The following is a 22172-nucleotide window of genomic DNA, read 5'->3' as shown; positions in this document are numbered from 1 at the left end:
ACAGATATCTCCCTGAGAGAGAGATAGAGTGATTTATAAAGTTGTGTGAGGTTTAAATTTGAAATACACCTCAGTTTAATGTTATAAACAATTCACGTGATTTACAAACTTCATCATTTCAAATTCTTGCACTCCTTGTATAACAAGTAATTCCTGTTTCTTCACATTGTGTACAAAGGGAGTGTACTGAGTCAACATGCAGATATCTCCCTGAGAGAGACAGAGAAACAGAGAGAGCGGGCTGAGAGAAACTAGTCAGTGTACAGATATCTCCCTGAGAGAGAGAGAGGGGACTGAGAGACACCAGTCTGTGTACAGATATCTCCCTGAGAGAGAGGGGACTGAGAGACACCAGTCAGTGTGCAGATATCTCCCTGAGAGAGAGAGAGAGGGGGGACTGAGAGACACCAGTCAGTGTACAGATATCTCCCTCAGAGAGAGAGAGAGGGGACTGAGAGACCCCAGTCAGTGTACAGATATCTCCCTGAGAGAGAGAGGACTGAGAGACACCAGTCAGTGTACAGATATCTCCCTGAGAGAGAGAGAGAGAGAGAGAGGGGGGACTGAGAGACACCAGTCAGTGTACAGATATCTCCCTGAGAGAGAGAGAGGGGACTGAGAGACACCAGTCAGTGTACAGATATCTCCCTGAGAGAGAGGGGACTGAGAGACACCAGTCAGTGTACAGATATCTCCCTGAGAGAGAGAGGGGACTGAGAGACACCAGTCAGTGGACAGATATCTCCCTGAGAGAGAGGGGGGGGGACTGAGAGACACCAGTCAGTGTACAGATATCTCCCTGAGAGAGAGGGGCTGAGAGACACCAGTCAGTGCACAGATATCTCCCTGAGAGAGAGAGGACTGAGAGACACCAGTCAGTGTACAGATATGTCCCTGAGAGAGAGAGAGAGGAGGGACTGAGAGACAGCAGTCAGTGTACAGATATCTCCCTGAGAGAGAGAGAGAGAGGGGACTGAGAGACACCAGTCAGTGTACAGATATCTCCCTGAGAGAGAGAGAGAGGGGGGACTGAGAGACACCAGTCAGTGTACAGATATCTCCCTGAGAGAGAGGGGACTGAGAGACACCAGTCAGTGTACAGATATCTCCCTGAGAGAGAGAGAGGGGACTGAGAGACACCAGTCAGTGTACAGATATCTCCCAGAGAGAGAGGGGACTGAGAGACACCAGTCAGTGTACAGATATCTCCCTGAGAGAGGGGGGGGGGGACTGAGAGACAACAGTCTGTGTACAGATATCTCCCTGAGAGAGAGAGAGAGGGGACTCAGAGACACCAGTCAGTGTACAGATATCTCCCTGAGAGAGGGGGGACTGAGAGACACCAGTCAGTGTACAGATATCTCCCTGAGAGAGAGGGGACTGAGAGACACCAGTCAGTGTACAGATATCTCCCTGAGAGAGAGAGAGGGGACTGAGAGACACCAGTCAGTGTACAGATATCTCCCTGAGAGAGGGGGGGGGGACTGAGAGACACCAGTCAGTGTACAGATATCTCCCTGAGAGAGGGGGGACTGAGAGACACCAGTCAGTGTACAGATATCCCCCCCCCCCCCCCCCCCCCCCCCCCCCCCCCCCCCCCCCCCCCCCCCCCCCCCCCCCCCCCCCCCCCCCCCCCCCCCCCCCCCCCCCCCCCCCCCCCCCCCCCCCCCCCCCCCCCCCCCCCCCCCCCCCCCCCCCCCCCCCCCCCCCCCCCCCCCCCCCCCCCCCCCCCCCCCCCCCCCCCCCCCCCCCCCCCCCCCCCCCCCCCCCCCCCCCCCCCCCCCCCCCCCCCCCCCCCCCCCCCTCCCTGAGAGAGGGGGGACTGAGAGACACCAGTCCGTGTACAGATATCTCCCTGAGAGAGAGAGGGGGGACTGAGAGACACCAGTCAGTGTACAGATATCTCCCTGAGAGAGAGGGGGGACTGAGAGACACCAGTCAGTGTACAGATATCTCCCTGAGAGAGAGAGAGAGGGGACTGAGAGACACCAGTCAGTGTACAGATATCTCCCTGAGAGAGAGAGAGAGGGGACTGAGAGACACCAGTCAGTGTACAGATATCTCCCTGAGAGAGAGAGGGGACTGAGAGACACCAGTCAGTGTACAGATATCTCCCTGAGAGAGAGAGGGGACTGAGAGACACCAGTCAGTGTACAGATATCTCCCTGAGAGAGAGAGGGGACTGAGAGACACCAGTCAGTGTACAGATATCTCCCTGAGAGAGAGAGAGAGGACTGAGAGACACCAGTCAGTGTACAGATATCTCCCTGAGAGTGGGAGGGGACTGAGAGACACCAGTCAGTGTACAGATATCTCCCTGAGAGAGAGAGAGGGGACTGAGAGACACCAGTCAGTGTACAGATATCTCCCTGAGAGAGAGAGAGGGGACTGAGAGACACCAGTCAGTGTACAGATATCTCCCTGAGAGAGAGAGAGGGGACTGAGAGACACCAGTCAGTGTACAGATATCTCCCTGAGAGAGAGGGGACTGAGAGACACCAGTCAGTGTACAGATATCTCCCTGAGAGAGAGGGGACTGAGAGACACCAGTCAGTGTACAGATATCTCCCTGAGAGAGGGGGGACTGAGAGACACCAGTCAGTGTACAGATATCTCCCCAGAGAGAGAGAGGGGACTGAGAGACACCAGTCAGTGTACAGATATCTCCCTGAGAGAGAGGGGGGACTGAGAGACACCAGTCAGTGTACAGATATCTCCCTGAGAGAGAGGGGGGACTGAGAGACACCAGTCAGTGTACAGATATCTCCCTGAGAGAGAGGGGGGACTGAGAGACACCAGTCAGTGTAGAGATATCTCCCTGAGAGAGAGAGGGGTGGGGGGGAACTGAGAGACACCAGTCAGTGTACAGATATCTCCCTGAGAGAGAGGGGACTGAGAGACACCAGTCAATGTACAGATATCTCCCTGAGAGAGAGAGAGAGAGAGAGGACTGAGAGACACCAGTCAGTGTACAGATATCTCCCTGAGAGAGAGAGGGGGGACTGAGAGACACCAGTCAGTGTACAGATATCTCCCTGAGAGAGAGAGGGGGGACTGAGAGACACCAGTCAGTGTACAGATATCTCCCTGAGAGAGAGGGGACTGAGAGACACCAGTCAGTGTACAGATATCTCCCTGAGAGAGAAAGAGGGGACTGAGAGACACCAGTCAGTGTACAGATATCTCCCTGAGAGAGAGAGGGGACTGAGAGACACCAGTCAGTGTACAGATAACTCCCTGAGAGAGAGAGGGGGGACTGAGAGACACCAGTCAGTGTACAGATATCTCCCTGAGAGAGAGAGAGAGAGGGGACTGAGAGACACCAGTCAGTGTACAGATATCTCCCTGAGAGAGAGAGAGAGAGGGGACTGAGCGACACCAGTCAGTGTACAGATATCTCCCTGAGAGAGAGAGGGGACTGAGAGACACCAGTCAGTGTACAGATATATCCCTGAGAGAGAGAGAGGGGACTGAGAGACACCAGTCAGTGTACAGATATCTCCCCAGAGAGAAAGAGGGGACTGAGAGACACCAGTCAGTGTACAGATATCTCCCTGAGAGAGAGGGGGGACTGAGAGACACCAGTCAGTGTACAGATATCTCCCTGAGAGAAAGGGGACTGAGAGACACCAGTCAATGTACAGATATCTCCCTGAGAGAGAGAGAGGGGACTGAGAGACACCAGTCAGTGTACAGATATCTCCCTGAGAGAGAGAGGGGACTGAGAGACACCAGTCAGTGTACAGATATCTCCCTGAGAGAGAGAGGGGACTGAGAGACACCAGTCAGTGTACAGATATCTCCCTGAGAGAGAGGGGGGGGGGGACTGAGAGACACCAGTCAGTGTACAGATATCTCCCTGAGAGAGAGAGGGGACTGAGAGACACCAGTCAGTGTACAGATATCTCCCTGAGAGAGAGAGGGGACTGAGAGACACCAGTCAGTGTACAGATATCTCCCTGAGAGAGAGGGGACTGAGAGACACCAGTCAATGTACAGATATCTCCCTGAGAGAGAGAGAGGACTGAGAGACACCAGTCAGTGTACAGATATCTCCCTGAGAGAGAGAGGGGACTGAGAGACACCAGTCAGTGTACAGATATCTCCCTGAGAGAGAGAGAGAGGGGACTGAGAGACACCAGTCAGTGTACAGATATCTCCCTGAGAGAGAGAGGGGGGACTGAGAGACACCAGTCAGTGTACAGATATCTCCCTGAGAGAGGGGACTGAGAGACACCAGTCAGTGTACAGATATCTCCCTGAGAGAGAGGGGGGACTGAGAGACACCAGTCAGTGTACAGATATCTCCCTGAGAGAGAGGGGACTGAGAGACACCAGTCAATGTACAGATATCTCCCTGAGAGAGAGAGAGGGGACTGAGAGACACCAGTCAGTGTACAGATATCTCCCTGAGAGAGAGAGAGGGGACTGAGAGACACCAGTCAGTGTACAGATATCTCCCAGAGAGAGGGGGGACTGAGAGACACCAGTCAGTGTACAGATATCTCCCTGAGAGAGAGGGGGGACTGAGAGACACCAGTCAGTGTACAGATATCTCCCTGAGAGAGAGGGGGGGGGACTGAGAGACACCAGTCAGTGTACAGATATCTCCCAGAGAGAGGGGGGACTGAGAGACACCAGTCAGTGTACAGATATCTCCCTGAGAGAAGGGGACTGAGAGACACCAGTCAGTGTACAGATATCTCCCTGAGAGAGAGGGGACTGAGAGACACCAGTCAATGTACAGATATCTCCCTGAGAGAGAGAGAGGACTGAGAGACACCAGTCAGTGTACAGATATCTCCCTGAGAGAGAGAGGGGACTGAGAGACACCAGTCAGTGTACAGATATCTCCCTGAGAGAGAGAGAGAGGGGACTGAGAGACACCAGTCAGTGTACAGATATCTCCCTGAGAGAGAGAGGGGGGACTGAGAGACACCAGTCAGTGTACAGATATCTCCCTGAGAGAGGGGACTGAGAGACACCAGTCAGTGTACAGATATTTCCCTGAGAGAGAGGGGGGACTGAGAGACACCAGTCAGTGTACAGATATCTCCCTGAGAGAGAGGGGACTGAGAGACACCAGTCAATGTACAGATATCTCCCTGAGAGAGAGAGAGGGGACTGAGAGACACCAGTCAGTGTACAGATATCTCCCTGAGAGAGAGAGAGGGGACTGAGAGACACCAGTCAGTGTACAGATATCTCCCAGAGAGAGGGGGGACTGAGAGACACCAGTCAGTGTACAGATATCTCCCTGAGAGAGAGGGGGGACTGAGAGACATCAGTCAGTGTACAGATATCTCCCTGAGAGAGAGGGGGGGGACTGAGAGACACCAGTCAGTGTACAGATATCTCCCAGAGAGAGGGGGGACTGAGAGACACCAGTCAGTGTACAGATATCTCCCTGAGAGAAGGGGACTGAGAGACACCAGTCAGTGTACAGATATCTCCCTGAGAGAGAGGGGACTGAGAGACACCAGTCAGTGTACAGATATCTCCCTGAGAGAGAGAGAGGGGACTGAGAGACACCAGTCAGTGTACAGATATCTCCCTGAGAGAGGGGGGACTGAGAGACACCAGTCAGTGTACAGATATCTCCCTGAGAGAGAGGGGGGACTGAGAGACACCAGTCAGTGTACAGATATCTCCCTGAGAGAGAGAGGGGGGACTGAGAGACACCAGTCAGTGTACAGATATCTCCCTGAGAGAGAGGGGACTGAGAGACACCAGTCAGTGTACAGATATCTCCCTGAGAGAGAGGGGGGACTGAGAGACACCAGTCAGTGTACAGATATCTCCCTGAGAGAGAGAGAGGGGACTGAGAGACACCAGTCAGTGTACAGATATCTCCCTGAGAGAGAGAGAGGGGACTGAGAGACACCAGTCAGTGTACAGATATCTCCCTGAGAGAGGGGGGACTGAGAGACACCAGTCAGTGTACAGATATCTCCCTGAGAGAGAGAGGGGACTGAGAGACACCAGTCAGTGTACAGATATCTCCCTGAGAGAGAGAGAGGGGACTGAGAGACACCAGTCAGTGTACAGATATCTCCCTGAGAGAGAGAGGGACTGAGAGACACCAGTCAGTGTACAGATATCTCCCAGAGAGAGGGGGGACTGAGAGACACCAGTCAGTGTACAGATATCTCCCTGAGAGAGAGGGGACTGAGAGACACCAGTCAGTGTACAGATATCTCCCTGAGAGAGAGAGGACTGAGAGACACCAGTCAGTGTACAGATATCTCCCTGAGAGAGAGAGAGGGGACTGAGAGACACCAGTCAGTGTACAGATATCTCCCTGAGAGAGAGGGGGGACTGAGAGACACCAGTCAGTGTACAGATATCTCCCAGAGAGAGGGGGGACTGAGAGACACCAGTCAGTGTACAGATATCTCCCTGAGAGAGAGAGAGAGAGGGGACTGAGAGACACCAGTCAGTGTACAGATATCTCCCTGAGAGAGAGGGGGGACTGAGAGACACCAGTCAGTGTACAGATATCTCCCTGAGAGAGAGAGGGGGGACTGAGAGACACCAGTCAGTGTACAGATATCTCCCTGAGAGAGAGAGGGGGGACTGAGAGACACCAGTCAGTGTACAGATATCTCCCTGAGAGAGAGAGAGGGGACTGAGAGACACCAGTCAGTGTACAGATATCTCCCTGAGAGAGGGGGGGGGGACTGAGAGACACCAGTCAGTGTACAGCTGTGAGTGAGAGGCCGAGTTTGAGAGCTTCCTACCGTCCTGTTGAGTAATTCTTTGGTCACGTTGTCTTCTGTCTTTTTCAGGATGGCCTTGAGGAGCAGTGGGTATTTTGTGAGGCGTTGGTGGGGCTTGACCAACATGTCGTTCAGTCTCATCCTGTTGCTCTGTTTGTGGGTCTCTGCCCACTGGAGAAAGCAGAGTTTCAGTTTACAAAGGGCCCTCCACCTCCAGGCTCTCGCCTCTCTCAATCTACAGGCCCGAGCTGCGACCTGTCACCTTTCCCCAGGTAATGGAGCGTAAATCTACAGGCCCGAGCTGCGACCTGTAACCTTTCCCCAGGTAATGGGGCCTAAATCTACAGGCCTGAGCTGCGACCTGTAACCTTTTCCAGGTAATGGTGCCTAAATCTACAGGCCTGAGCTGCTCACTGTAACCTTTCCCAGGCAATGGAGCCTAAATCTACAGGCCCGTGCTGCTACCTGTCACCTTTCCCAGGTAATGAAGCCTAAATCTACAGGCCCGAGCTGCTACCTGTCACCTTTCCCAGGCATTGGAGCCTAAATCTACAGGCCCGAGCTGCGACCTGTCACCTCTCCCCAGGTAATGGAACCTAAATCTACAGGCCTGAGCTGCTAACTGTCACCTTTCCCAGGTAATGAAGCCTAAATCTACAGGCCCGAGCTGCTACCTGTCACCTTTCCCAGGCATTGGAGCCTAAATCTACAGGCCCGAGCTGCTACCTGTCACCTTTCCCAGGTAATGGAGCCTAAATCTACAGGCGTGAGCTGCTAACTGTAAACTTTCCCAGGTAATGGAGCCTAAATCTACAGGCCCGAGCTGCAACCTGTCACCTCTCCCCAGGTAATGGAGCCTAAATCTACAGGCCCGAGCTGCGACCTGTAACCTTTCCCAGGTAATGGAGCCTAAATCTACAGGCCCGAGCAGCTACCTGTCACCTTTCCCCAGTAATGGAGCCTAAATCTACAGGCCCGAGCTGCAACCTGTCACCTTTCCCAGGCATTGGAGCCTAAATCTACAGGACCAAGCTGCGACCTGTCACCTTTCCCAGGTAATGGAGCCTAAATCTACAGGCCCGAGCTGCGACCTGTCACCTTTCCCAGGTAATGGAGCCTAAATCTACAGGCCCGAGCTGCTACCTGTAACCTTTCCCCAGGTAATGGAGCATAAATCTACAGGCCTGAGCTGCTACCTGTCACTTTTCCGAGGTAATGGAGCCTAAATCTACAGGCCCGAGCAGCTACCTGTCACCTTTCCCCAGGTAATGGAGCCTAAATCTGCAGGCCCGAGCTGCTGCCTGTTACCTTTCCCAAGTAATGGAGCCTAAATCTACAGGCCCGAGCTGCTATGTGTAACTTTTCCCAGGTAATGGAGCCTAAATCTACAGGCCCCAGCTGCTGCCTGTTACCTTTCCCAGGTAACGGAGCCTAAATCTACAGGCCGGAGCTGCGACCTGTAACATTTCCCAGGTAATGGAGCCTAAATCTACAGGCCCGAGCTGCTACCTGTAATCATTCCCAGGTAATGGAGCCTAAATCTACAGTCCCGAGCAGCTACCTGTCACCTTTCCCCAGTAATGGAGCCTAAATCTACAGGCCCGAGCTGCAACCTGTCACCTTTCCCAGGTAATGGAGCCTAAATCTACAGGCCTGAGCAGCTACCTGTCACCTTTCCTAGGCAATGGAGCCTAAATCTGCAGGCCCGAGCTGCTGCCTGTTACCTTTCCCAAGTAATGGAGCCTAAATCTACAGGCCCGATCTGCGACCTGTAACCTTTCTTGGGTAATGGAGCCTAAATCTACAGGCCCAAGCTGCAACCTGTAACCTTTCCCAGGCAATGGAGCTTAAATCTACAGGCCCGAGCTGCAACCTGTAACCTTTCCTAGGCAATGGAGCCTAAATCTACAGGACCGAGCTGCGACCTGTCACCTTTCCCAGGTAACGGAGCCTAAATCTACAGGCCCGAGCTGCTACCTGTCACCTTTCCCAGGTAACGGAGCCTAAATCTACAGGCCCGTGCTGCTACCTGTCACCTTTCCCAGGTAATGAAGCGTAAATCTACAGGCCCGAGCTGCTACCTGTCACCTTTCCCAGGCATTGGAGCCTAAATCTACAGGCCCGAGCTGCTACCTGTCACCTTTCCCAGGTAATGGAGCCTAAATCTACAGGCGTGAGCTGCTAACTGTAAACTTTCCCAGGTAATGGAGCCTAAATCTACAGGCCCAAGCTGCTACCTATAACCTTTCCCAGGTAATGGAGCCTAAATCTACAGGCCCGAGCTGCGACCTGTCACCTCTCCCCAGGTAATGGAGCCTAAATCTACAGGCCTGAGCTGCTAACTGTCACCTTTCCCAGGTAATGAAGCCTAAATCTACAGGCCCGAGCTGCTACCTGTCACCTTTCCCAGGCATTGGAGCCTAAATCTACAGGCCCGAGCTGCTACCTGTCACCTTTCCCAGGTAATGGAGCCTAAATCTACAGGCGTGAGCTGCTAACTGTAAACTTTCCCAGGTAATGGAGCCTAAATCTACAGGCCCAAGCTGCTACCTATAACCTTTCCCAGGTAATGGAGCCTAAATCTACAGGCCCGAGCTGCGACCTGTCACCTCTCCCCAGGTAATGGAGCCTAAATCTACAGGCCCGAGCTGCGACCTGTAACCTTTCCCAGGTAATGGAGCCTAAATCTACAGGCCCGAGTTGCTACCTGTCACCTTTCCTAGGCAATGGAGCCTAAATCTACAGGCCAGAGCAGCTACCTGTCACCTTTCCCACGTAATGGAGCATAAATCTACAGGCCCGAGCTGCGACCTGTCACCTTTCCCAGGTAATGGAGCCTAAATCTACAGGCCCGAGCTGCAACCTGTCACCTTTCCTAGGCAATGGAGCCTAGATATACAGGCCCGAGCTGCGACCTGTAACCTTTCCCAGGTAATGGAGCCTAAATCTACAGGCCCGAGTTGCTACCTGTCACCTTTCCTAGGCAATGGAGCCTAAATCTACAGGCCAGAGCAGCTACCTGTCACCTTTCCCACGTAATGGAGCATAAATCTACAGGCCCGAGCTGCGACCTGTCACCTTTCCCAGGTAATGGAGCCTAAATCTACAGGCCCGAGCTGCAACCTGTCACCTTTCCTAGGCAATGGAGCCTAGATATACAGGCCCGAGCTGCTACCTGTCACCTTTCCCAGGTAACGGAGCCTAAATCTACAGGCCCAAGCTGCTACCTGTCACTTTTCCCAAGTAATGGAGCCTAAATCTACAGGCCCGATCTGCGACCTGTCACCTTTCCCCGGCAATGGAGCCGAAATCTACAGGCCTGAGCTGCTACCTATAACCTTTCCCAGGTAATGGAGCCTAAATCTACAGGCCCGAGCTGCTACCTGTCACCTTTCCCAGGCAATGGAGCCTAAATCTACAGGCCCGAACTGCGACCTGTCACCTTTCCCAGGTAATGGAGCCTAAATCTACAGGCCCGAGCTGCAACCTATAACCTTTCCCAGGTAATGGAGCCTAAATCTACAGGCCCGAGCTGCAACCTGTAACCTTTCCCAGGCAATGGAGCATAAATCTACAGGCCCGAGCTGCTACCTGTCACCTTTCCCAGGTAACGGAGCCTAAATCTACAGGCCCGATCTGCGGCCTGTTACCTTTTCCAGGTAACGGTGCCTAAATCTACAGGCCTGAGCTGCTAACTGTAACTTTTCCCAGGTAATGGAGCCTAAATCTACAGGCCCGATCTGCGACCTGTAAACTTTTCCGGGTAATGGTGCCTAAATCTACAGGCCTGAGCTGCTCACTGTAACCTTTCCCCAGGTAATGGAGCCTAAATCTACAGGCCCGAGCTGCTACCTGTCACCTTTCCCAGGCAATGGAGCCTAAATCTACAGGCCCAAGGTGCTACCTGTCACCTTTCCCCAGTAATGGAGCCTAAATCTACAGGCCCGAGCTGCTACCTATAACCTTTCCCAGGCAATGGAGCCTAAATTTACAGGCCCGAGCTGCAACCTGTGACCTTTCCCAGGCAATGGAGCCTAAATCTACAGGCGCGAGCTGCAACCTGTAACCCTTCCCAGGTAATGGAGCCTAAATCTACAGGCCCGAGCTGCAACCTGTAACCTTTCCCGGGCAATACAGCCTAAATCTACAGGCCCGAGCTGCACCCTGTAACCTTTCCTGGGTAATGGAGCCTAAATCTACAGGCCCGATCTGCGACCTGTAACCTTTCCCAGGTAACGGAGCCTAAATCTACAGGCCCGAGCTGCTACCTGTCACCTTTCCCAGGTAACGGAGCCTAAATCTACAGGCCCGTGCTGCTACCTGTCACCTTTCCCAGGTAATGAAGCCTAAATCTACAAGCCCGAGCTGCTACCTGTCACCTTTCCCAGGCATTGGAGCCTAAATCTACAGGCCCGAGCTGCTACCTGTCACCTTTCCCAGGTAATGGAGCCTAAATCTACAGGCCCAAGCTGCTACCTGTCACTTTTCCCAAGTAATGGAGCCTAAATCTACAGGCCCGATCTGCGACCTGTCACCTTTCCCCGGCAATGGAGCCGAAATCTACAGGCCTGAGCTGCTACCTATAACCTTTCCCAGGTAATGGAGCCTAAATCTACAGGCCCGAGCTGCTACCTGTCACCTTTCCCAGGCAATGGAGCCTAAATCTACAGGCCCGAACTGCGACCTGTCACCTTTCCCAGGTAATGGAGCCTAAATCTACAGGCCCGAGCTGCAACCTATAACCTTTCCCAGATAATGGAGCCTAAATCTACAGGCCCGAGCTGCAACCTGTAACCTTTCCCAGGCAATGGAGCATAAATCTACAGGCCCGAGCTGCTACCTGTCACCTTTCCCAGGTAACGGAGCCTAAATCTACAGGCCCGATCTGCGGCCTGTTACCTTTTCCAGGTAACGGTGCCTAAATCTACAGGCCTGAGCTGCTAACTGTAACTTTTCCCAGGTAATGGAGCCTAAATCTACAGGCCCGATCTGCGACCTGTAAACTTTTCCGGGTAATGGTGCCTAAATCTACAGGCCTGAGCTGCTCACTGTAACCTTTCCCCAGGTAATGGAGCCTAAATCTACAGGCCCGAGCTGCTACCTGTCACCTTTCCCAGGCAATGGAGCCTAAATCTACAGGCCCAAGGTGCTACCTGTCACCTTTCCCCAGTAATGGAGCCTAAATCTACAGGCCCGAGCTGCTACCTATAACCTTTCCCAGGCAATGGAGCCTAAATTTACAGGCCCGAGCTGCAACCTGTGACCTTTCCCAGGCAATGGAGCCTAAATCTACAGGCGCGAGCTGCAACCTGTAACCCTTCCCAGGTAATGGAGCCTAAATCTACAGGCCCGAGCTGCAACCTGTAACCTTTCCCGGGCAATACAGCCTAAATCTACAGGCCCGAGCTGCACCCTGTAACCTTTCCTGGGTAATGGAGCCTAAATCTACAGGCCCGATCTGCGACCTGTAACCTTTCCCAGGTAACGGAGCCTAAATCTACAGGCCCGAGCTGCTACCTGTCACCTTTCCCAGGTAACGGAGCCTAAATCTACAGGCCCGTGCTGCTACCTGTCACCTTTCCCAGGTAATGAAGCCTAAATCTACAGGCCCGAGCTGCTACCTGTCACCTTTCCCAGGCATTGGAGCCTAAATCTACAGGCCCGAGCTGCTACCTGTCACCTTTCCCAGGTAATGGAGCCTAAATCTATAGGCGTGAGCTGCTAACTGTAAACTTTCCCAGGTAATGGAGCCTAAATCTACAGGCCCAAGCTGCTACCTATAACCTTTCCCAGGTAATGGAGCCTAAATCTACAGGCCCGAGCTGCGACCTGTCACCTCTCCCCAGGTAATGGAGCCTAAATCTACAGGCCTGAGCTGCTAACTGTCACCTTTCCCAGGTAATGAAGCCTAAATCTACAGGCCCGAGCTGCTACCTGTCACCTTTCCCAGGCATTGGAGCCTAAATCTACAGGCCCGAGCTGCTACCTGTCACCTTTCCCAGGTAATGGAGCCTAAATCTACAGGCGTGAGCTGCTAACTGTAAACTTTCCCAGGTAATGGAGCCTAAATCTACAGGCCCAAGCTGCTACCTATAACCTTTCCCAGGTAATGGAGCCTAAATCTACAGGCCCGAGCTGCGACCTGTCACCTCTCCCCAGGTAATGGAGCCTAAATCTACAGGCCCGAGCTGCGACCTGTAACCTTTCCCAGGTAATGGAGCCTAAATCTACAGGCCCGAGTTGCTACCTGTCACCTTTCCTAGGCAATGGAGCCTAAATCTACAGGCCAGAGCAGCTACCTGTCACCTTTCCCACGTAATGGAGCATAAATCTACAGGCCCGAGCTGCGACCTGTCACCTTTCCCAGGTAATGGAGCCTAAATCTACAGGCCCGAGCTGCTACCTGTCACCTTTCCTAGGCAATGGAGCCTAGATATACAGGCCCGAGCTGCTACCTGTCACCTTTCCCAGGTAACGGAGCCTAAATCTACAGGCCCAAGCTGCTACCTGTCACTTTTCCCAAGTAATGGAGCCTAAATCTACAGGCCCGATCTGCGACCTGTCACCTTTCCCCGGCAATGGAGCCGAAATCTACAGGCCTGAGCTGCTACCTATAACCTTTCCCAGGTAATGGAGCCTAAATCTACAGGCCCGAGCTGCTACCTGTCACCTTTCCCAGGCAATGGAGCCTAAATCTACAGGCCCGAACTGCGACCTGTCACCTTTCCCAGGTAATGGAGCCTAAATCTACAGGCCCGAGCTGCAACCTATAACCTTTCCCAGGTAATGGAGCCTAAATCTACAGGCCCGAGCTGCAACCTGTAACCTTTCCCAGGCAATGGAGCATAAATCTACAGGCCCGAGCTGCTACCTGTCACCTTTCCCAGGTAACGGAGCCTAAATCTACAGGCCCGATCTGCGGCCTGTTACCTTTTCCAGGTAACGGTGCCTAAATCTACAGGCCTGAGCTGCTAACTGTAACTTTTCCCAGGTAATGGAGCCTAAATCTACAGGCCCGATCTGCGACCTGTAAACTTTTCCGGGTAATGGTGCCTAAATCTACAGGCCTGAGCTGCTCACTGTAACCTTTCCCCAGGTAATGGAGCCTAAATCTACAGGCCTGAGCTGCTCACTGTAACCTTTCCCCAGGTAATGGAGCCTAAATCTACAGGCCCGAGCTGCTACCTGTCACCTTTCCCAGGCAATGGAGCCTAAATCTACAGGCCCAAGGTGCTACCTGTCACCTTTCCCCAGTAATGGAGCCTAAATCTACAGGCCCGAGCTGCTACCTATAACCTTTCCCAGGCAATGGAGCCTAAATTTACAGGCCCGAGCTGCAACCTGTGACCTTTCCCAGGCAATGGAGCCTAAATCTACAGGCGCGAGCTGCAACCTGTAACCCTTCCCAGGTAATGGAGCCTAAATCTACAGGCCCGAGCTGCAACCTGTAACCTTTCCCGGGCAATACAGCCTAAATCTACAGGCCCGAGCTGCACCCTGTAACCTTTCCTGGGTAATGGAGCCTAAATCTACAGGCCCGATCTGCGACCTGTAACCTTTCCCAGGTAATGGAGCCTAAATCTACAGGCCCGAGCTGCTACCTATAACCTTTCCCAGGTAACGAAGCCTAATCTACAGGCCTGAGCTGCTAACTGTAACCTTTCCCAGGTAATGGAGCCTAAATCTACAGGCCTGAGCTGCTAACTGTAACCTTTCCCAGGCAATGGAGCCTAAATCTACAGGCCCGATCTGCGACCTGTCACCTTTCCCAGGTAATGGAGCCTAAATCTATAGGCCCAAGCTGCGACCTGTAACCTTTCCCAGGTAATGGAGCCTAAATCTACAGGCCTGAGCTGCTAACTGTAACCTTTCTCAGGTAATGGAGCCTAAATCTACAGTCCTGAGCTGCTAACTGTAACCTTTCTCGGGTAATGGAGCCTAAATCTACAGGTCTGAGCTGCAACCTGTAACCTTTCCCAGGTAACGAAGCCTAAATCTACAGGCCTGAGCTGCTACCTGTAACCTTTCTCGGGTAATGGAGCCTAAATCTACAGGCCTGAGCTGTTAACTGTAACCTTTCCCAGGTAACGAAACCTAAATCTACAGGCCTGAGCTGCTAACCAACCTTTCTCGGGTAATGGAGCCTAAATCTACAGGCCTGAGCTGCGACCTGTAACCTTTCCCAGGTAATGGAGCCTAAATCTACAGGCCTGAGTCTCCCTTGTAACCGTTCCCAGGTAACTAAGCCTAAATCTACAGGCCCGAGTCTCCCTTGTAACCGTTCCCAGGTAACTGAGCCTAAATCTACATGCTCAAGTCTCCCTTGTAGCCTTTCCAGAGTAACTCAGCCTAAAGCTACAGGCCCGAGCCGCTCCTGCAACCTTTCTGGAATAACTGAGCCTAAATCTACAGGCCCGAGTCTCCCTTGTAACCGTTCCCAGGTAACTGAGCCTAAATCTACAGGCCCGAGTCTCCCCTGTCATCTTTCCTCGGTAATGGAGCCTAAATCTACAGGCCCGAGTCTCTTCTGTAACCTTCCCAGGGTGTCAGAGCTTAAATCTACAGGCCCAAATTTTCTATCTCATTCCCCTGGGAGCCTCAAATATACAGGCCCCCTGCACCTCCTGTAAACCTCCCTCCCCCCACCCCAGCTTTACTGAGCCTGAGTCTACATCTCGACTCTCCCCCAGTCACCTCCCGATGCTAAATCTTCAGGCCCGAGATGCTGTTCTGAGCTCCCTGGGGTCGCTGAGCCTAAATCCACAGGCCCGTATTTCTCCCATCTCCACCTAAGGGTCATTAAGCCTAAATTCACAGGCCCCAATTTTTCTTCTCACCTCCCGAGGGCAGCTAAGCCTAAATCCACAGGCCTGAATTTCTCCTCCCACCTCCTGAGGGTCACTGAGCCTAAATCCACAGGCCTGAATTTCTCTCTCACCTCCCGAGCGTCATTGAGCCTAATTCTACAGACCTGAATTTCTCCTCTCACTTTCTGAGGGTCATTGAGCCTAAATCCACAGGCCCGAATTTCTCCTCTCACTTCCTGAGGGTCATTGAGCCTAAATCCACAGGCCCGAATTTCTCCTCTCACTTCCTGAGAGTCACTGAGCCTAAATCCACAGGCCCGAATTTCTCCCGTCACCTCCTGAGGTTCATTGAGCCTAAATCCACAGGCCCGAATTTCTCCTCTCACTTCCTGAGGGTCACTGAGCCTAAATCCACAGGCCCGAATTTCTCCTCTCACTTCCTGAGGGTCACCGAGCCTAAATCCACAGGCCCGAATTTCTCCAGTCACCTCCTGTGGGTCACTGAGCCTAAATCCACAGGCCCGAATTTCTCCTCTCACTTGCTGAGGGTCACTGAGCCTAAATCCACAGGCCCGAATTTCTCCTCTCACTTCCTGAGGGTCACTGAGCCTAAATCCACAGGCCTGAATTTCTCCTCTCACTTTCTGAGGGTCATTGAGCCTAAATCCACAGGCCCGAATTTCTCCTCTCACTTCCTGAGGGCCATTGAGCCTAAATCCACAGGCCCGAATTTCTCCTCTCACTTCCTGAGGGTCACTGAGCCTAAATCCACAGGCCCGAATTTCTCCCGTCACCTCCTGAGGTTCATTGAGCCTAAATCCACAGGCCCGAATTTCTCCTCTCACTTCCTGAGGGTCACTGAGCCTAAATCCACAGGCCCGAATTTCTCCTCTCACTTCCTGAGGGTCACCGAGCCTAAATCCACAGGCCCGAATTTCTCCAGTCACCTCCTGTGGGTCACTGAGCCTAAATCCACAGGCCCGAATTTCTCCTCTCACTTGCTGAGGGTCACTGAGCCTAAATCCACAGGCCTGAATTTCTCCTCTCACCTCCCGAGCGTCATTGAGCCTAATTCTACAGACCTGAATTTCTCCTCTCACTTTCTGAGGGTCATTGAGCCTAAATCCACAGGCCCGAATTTCTCCTCTCACTTCCTGAGGGTCATTGAGCCTAAATCCACAGGCCCGAATTTCTCCTCTCACTTCCTGAGGGTCACTGAGCCTAAATCCACAGGCCCGAATTCCTCCCGTCACCTCCTGAGGTTCATTGAGCCTAAATCCACAGGCCCGAATTTCTCCTCTCACTTCCTGAGGGTCACTGAGCCTAAATCCACAGGCCCGAATTTCTCCTCTCACTTCCTGAGGGTCACCGAGCCTAAATCCACAGGCCCGAATTTCTCCAGTCACCTCCTGAGGGTCACTGAGCCTAAATCCACAGGCCTGAATTTCTCCTCTCACCTCCTGAGGGTCATTGAGCCTAAATCCACAGGCCCGAATTTCTCCTCTCACTTCCTGAGGGTCACTGAGCCTAAATCCACAGGCCCGAATTTCTCCTCTCACGTCCTGACGGTCACTGAGCCTAAATCCACAAGCCCGAATTTCTCCTCTCACTTCCTGAGGGTCATTGAGCCTAAATTCACAGGCCCGAATTTCTCCCGTCACCTCCTGAGGGTCACTGAGCCTAAATCTAAAGGCCTTGGGGTCAAAATGGCGGCCTCACAAAACGCTCCTACCTTGACGTACATGGCGAAGAGTTTGTTGGTCTGTTGAGTGCTGTGGGCATAGCGGAGGCAGTGTCCCTCAGAGAGGCAGTAGTTGAGGTAGGAGTGGAAACGTTCCGGGAACTGGGCACGGTGAGGGGTAATGGAGGAGGAGGTGGAGGGGGAGGAGGTGGGGGAGAGGTGGAGGAGGAGGGAGATGAAACGGCAGTGTTAGGCTCCACTTAGCACCCACTACCTTCTCACTCGGCCTACCCCCGCTCGTTCCCTCCGTCAACCCGCCCCTCCCTTCCACCCACACTCCGTCTCCCCTCGACCCCTCCAGTGCCTACACCCGCTCCACTGTCTCTGTAACCCCCCTACACCCCCTCCCTGTCTCTGTAACCCCCTACACCCCCTCCCTATCTCTGTAACCCCCTACACACCCTCTCTATCTCTGTAACCCCCTACACCCCCTCCCTATCTCTGTAACCCCCCTACACCCCCTCCCTCTCTCTGTAACTCCCTACACCCCCTCCCTATCTCTGTAACCCCCCTACACCCCCTCCCTCTCTCTGTAACTCCCTACACCCCCTCCCTATCTCTGTAACCCCCCTACACCCCCTCCCTATCCCTGTAACCCCCCCTACACCCCCTCCCTGTCTCTGTAACCCCCCCCTACACCCCCTCCCTCTCTCTGTAACCCCCCTACACCCCCTCCCTGTCTCTGTAACCCCCTACACCCCCTCCCTATCTCTGTAACCCCCCCTACACCCCCTCCCTATCTCTGTAACCCCCCTACACCACCTCCCTATCTCTGTAACCCCCCTACACCACCTCCCTATCTCTGTAACCCCCCTACACCCACTTCCTGTCTCTGTAACCCCCCTACACCCCCTCCCTGTCTCTGTAACCCCCCTACACTCCCTCCCTATCTCTGTAACCCCCCTACACCCCCTCCCGATCTCTGTAACCCCCTACACCCCCTCCCTGTCTCTGTAACCCCCTACACCCCCTCCCTATCCCTGTAACCCCCTACACCCCCTCCCTGTCTCTGTAAACCCCCCTACACCCCCTCCCTATCCCTGTAACCCCCTACACCCCCTCCCTATCTCTGTAACCCCCTACACCCCCTCCCTGTCTCTGTAACCCCCCTACACCCCCTCCCTATCTCTGTAAACCCCTACACCCCCTCCCTATCTCTGTAACCCCCCTACACCCCCTCCCTATCTCTGTAACCCCCTACACCCCCTCCCTGTCTCTGTAACCCCCTACACCCCCTCCCTGTCTCTGTAACCCCCCTACACCCCCTCCCTGTCTCTGTAACCCCCTACACCCCCTCCCTATCTGTGTAACCCCCCTACACCCCCTCCCTGTCTCTGTAACCCCCTACACCCCCTCCCTATCTCTGTAACCCCCTACACCCCCTCCCTGTCTCTGTAACCCCCTACACCCCCTCCCTATCTCTGTAACCCCCTACACCCCCTCCCTGTCTCTGTAACCCCCCTACACCCCCATCCTGTCTCTGTAACCCCCTACACCCCCTCCCTGTCTCTGTAACCCCCCTACACCCCCTCCCTGTCTCTGTAACTCCCTACACCCCCTCCCTATCTCTATAACCCCCCTACACCCCCTCCCTATCTCTGTAACCCCCCTACACCCCCATCCTGTCTCTGTAACCCCCTACACCCCCTCCCTGTCTCTATAACCCCCTACACCCCCCTCCCTATCTCTGTAACCCCCCTACACCCCCTCCCTGTCTCTGTAACCCCCCCTACACCCCCTCCCTATCTCTGTAACCCCCTACACCCCCTCCCTGTCTCTGTAACCCCCCTACACCCCCTCCCTGTCTCTGTAACCCCCTACACCCCCATCCTGTCTCTGTAACCCCCCTACACCCCCTCCCTATCTCTGTAACCCCCCTCCACCCCCTCCCTATCTCTGTAACCCCCCTACACCCCCTCCCTATCTCTGTAACCCCTCTACACCCCCTCCCTGTCTCTGTAACCCCCTACACCCCCTCCCTGTCTCTGTAACCCCCTACACCCCCTCCCTGTCTCTGTAACCCCCTACACCCCCTCCCTATCTCTGTAACCCCCTACACCCCCCTCCCTATCTCTGTAATCCCCCTACACCCCCTCCCTGTCTCTGTAACCCCCCTACACCCCCTCCCTGTCTCTGTAACCCCCTACACCCCATCCTGTCTCTGTAACCCCCCTACACCCCCTCCCTATCTCTGTAACCCCCCTCCACCCCCTCCCTATCTCTGTAACCCCCCTACACCCCCTCCCTATCTCTGTAACCCCTCTACACCCCCTCCCTGTCTCTGTAACCCCCTACACCCCCATCCTGTCTCTGTAACCCCCTACACCCCCTCCCTGTCTCTGTAACCCCCTACACCCCGTCCCTATCTCTGTAACCCCCTACACCCCCCTCCCTATCTCTGTAATCCCCCTACACCCCCTCCCTGTCTCTGTAACCCCCCTACACCCCCTCCCTGTCTCTATAACCCCCTACACCCCCCTCCCTATCTCTGTAACCCCCTACACCCCCTCCCTGTCTCTGTAACCCCCCCTACACCCCCTCCCTATCTCTGTAACCCCCTACACCCCCTCCCTGTCTCTGTAACCCCCTCCACCCCCTCCCTGTCTCTGTAACCCCCCCCTACACCCCCTCCCTATCTCTGTAACCCCCTACACCCCCTCCCTGTCTCTGTAACCCCCTACACCCCCATCCTGTCTCTGTAACCCCCTACACCCCCTCCCTATCTCTGTAACCCCCTACACCCCCTCCCTGTCTCTGTAACCCCCTACACCCCCATCCTGTCTCTGTAACCCCCTACACCCCCTCCCTGTCTCTGTAACCCCCCTACACCCCCTCCCTGTCTCTGTAACCCCCCACACCCCCTCCCTATCTCTGTAACCCCTCTACACCCCCTCCCTGTCTCTGTAACCCCCCTACACCCCCTCCCTGTCTCTGTAACACCCTACACCCCCTCCCTATCTCTGTAACCCCCCTACACCCCCTCCCTGTCTCTGTAACCCCCCTACACCCCCTCCCTATCTCTGTAACCCCCCTACACCCCCTCCCTATCTCTGTAATCCCCCTACACCCCCTCCCTGTCTCTGTAACCCCCCTACACCCCCTCCCAGTCTCTGTAACCCCCCGCCACACCCCCTCCCTATCTCTGTAACCCCCTACACCCCCTCCCTGTCTCTGTAACCCCCCTACACCCCCTCCCTGTCTCTATAACCCCCTACACCCCCCTCCCTATCTCTGTAACCCCCTACACCCCCTCCCTGTCTCTGTAACCCCCGACAGCCCCTCCCTGTCTCTATAACCCCCTACACCCCCTCCCTGTCTCTGTAACCCCCTACACCCCCTCCCTGTCTCTGTAACCCCCCTACACCCCCTCCCTGATTCTGTAACCCCCTACACCCCCTCCCTATCTCTGTAACCCCCTACACCCCCTCCCTGTCTCTGTAACCCCCTACACCCCCTCCCTGTCTCTATAACCCCCTACACCCCCCTCCCTATCTCTGTAACCCCCTACACCCCCTCCCTGTCTCTGTAACCCCCCTACACCCCCTCCCTGTCTCTGTAACCCCCCTACACCCCCTCCCTGTCTCTATAACCCCCTACACCCCCCTCCCTATCTCTGTAACCCCCCTCCACCCCCTCCCTGTCTCTGTAACCCCCCCTACACCCCCTCCCTATCTCTGTAACCCCCTACACCCCCTCCCTGTCTCTGTAACCCCCTCCACCCCCTCCCTGTCTCTGTAACCCCCCCCTACACCCCCTCCCTATCTCTGTAACCCCCTACACCCCCTCCCTGTCTCTGTAACCCCCTACACCCCCATCCTGTCTCTGTAACCCCCTACACCCCCTCCCTGTCTCTGTAACCCCCCTACACCCCCTCCCAGTCTCTGTAACCCCCCGCCACACCCCCTCCCTATCTCTGTAACCCCCCTACACCCCCTCCCTGTCTCTGTAACCCCCCTACACCCCCTCCCAGTCTCTGTAACCCCCCGCCACACCCCCTCCCTATCTCTGTAACCCCCCGCCACACCCCTCCCTATCTCTGTAACCCCCCACACCCCCTCCCTATCTCTGTAACCCCTCTACACCCCCTCCCTGTCTCTGTAACCCCCCTACACCCCCTCCCTGTCTCTGTAACCCCCTACACCCCCTCCCTATCTCTGTAACCCCCCTACACCCCCTCCCTATCTCTGTAACCCCCTACACCCCCTCCCTGTCTCTGTAACCCCCTACACCCCCTCCCTATCTCTGTAACCCCCTACACCCCCTCCCTATCTCTGTAACCCCCCACACCCCCTCCCTATCTCTGTAACCCCTCTACACCCCCTCCCTGTCTCTGTAACCCCCCTACACCCCCTCCCTATCTCTGTAACCCCCCTACACCCCCTCCCAGTCTCTGTAATCCCCCTACACCCCCTCCCTGTCTCTGTAACCCCCCTACACCCCCTCCCTATCTCTGTAACCCCCCTACGCTCCCCTCCCTCTCTCTCTAACCCCCCGGGGGTGGGGTGGGGAGAGAGGGGCAGGGAGAGTTGTGTGGGATCTTACCGTGCGGAGTCCCTCACAGAGGGGTGTGGGGTCGAGGGGTCTCCCTGAGACCCTCGCTGTGTCCAGGATGGGGGCCAGCACTTGGTGCCAGACGGCGCGATGACATCGTATCACCTCCTGGACGTTCCCAAACAGGCGCGGAACTTCGACCTGGGGAGGCAGCGTCCATTCTCCATCTCAGAGGCACCCTCGCTGGATAAACCCCTCCTCCCCTCCTCCCTCTCTCTCTCCCTCCTCCCTCTCTCTCCCTCCCTCCCTCCCCCTCCCTCTCTCTCTCTCCCCCCCCTCCCTCTCTCTCTCTCCCCCCACTCCCTCTCTCTCTTCCCCCCTCCCTCTCTCTCTCCCCCTCTCCCCCCCCCCTCT

The 22172-nt window shown here is 54.8% G+C and overlaps 1 long non-coding RNA gene across 1 annotated transcript; it reads right to left on the bottom strand.

Annotated features, from left to right (window-relative positions):
• Nucleotides 1-6740: 6740 nt before the first annotated feature.
• On the bottom strand, nt 6741-21955 carry LOC140475619 (uncharacterized). The gene is made up of 3 exons (XR_011960128.1): nt 21810-21955; nt 17259-17369; nt 6741-6890 (listed from the first exon to the last, which is right to left on the bottom strand). It is a non-coding gene; the product is annotated as an uncharacterized lncRNA (long non-coding RNA).
• Between the last annotated feature and the right edge of the window lie 217 nt (nt 21956-22172).

This window comes from Chiloscyllium punctatum, unplaced genomic scaffold (assembly GCF_047496795.1).
Source record: "Chiloscyllium punctatum isolate Juve2018m unplaced genomic scaffold, sChiPun1.3 scaffold_1890, whole genome shotgun sequence".
In the NCBI taxonomy this organism is placed as follows: Eukaryota; Metazoa; Chordata; class Chondrichthyes; order Orectolobiformes; family Hemiscylliidae; genus Chiloscyllium; species Chiloscyllium punctatum.
The sequence above is the reverse complement of the archived record's forward strand: the minus strand, read 5'-3'. Positions and strand labels throughout refer to the sequence as shown.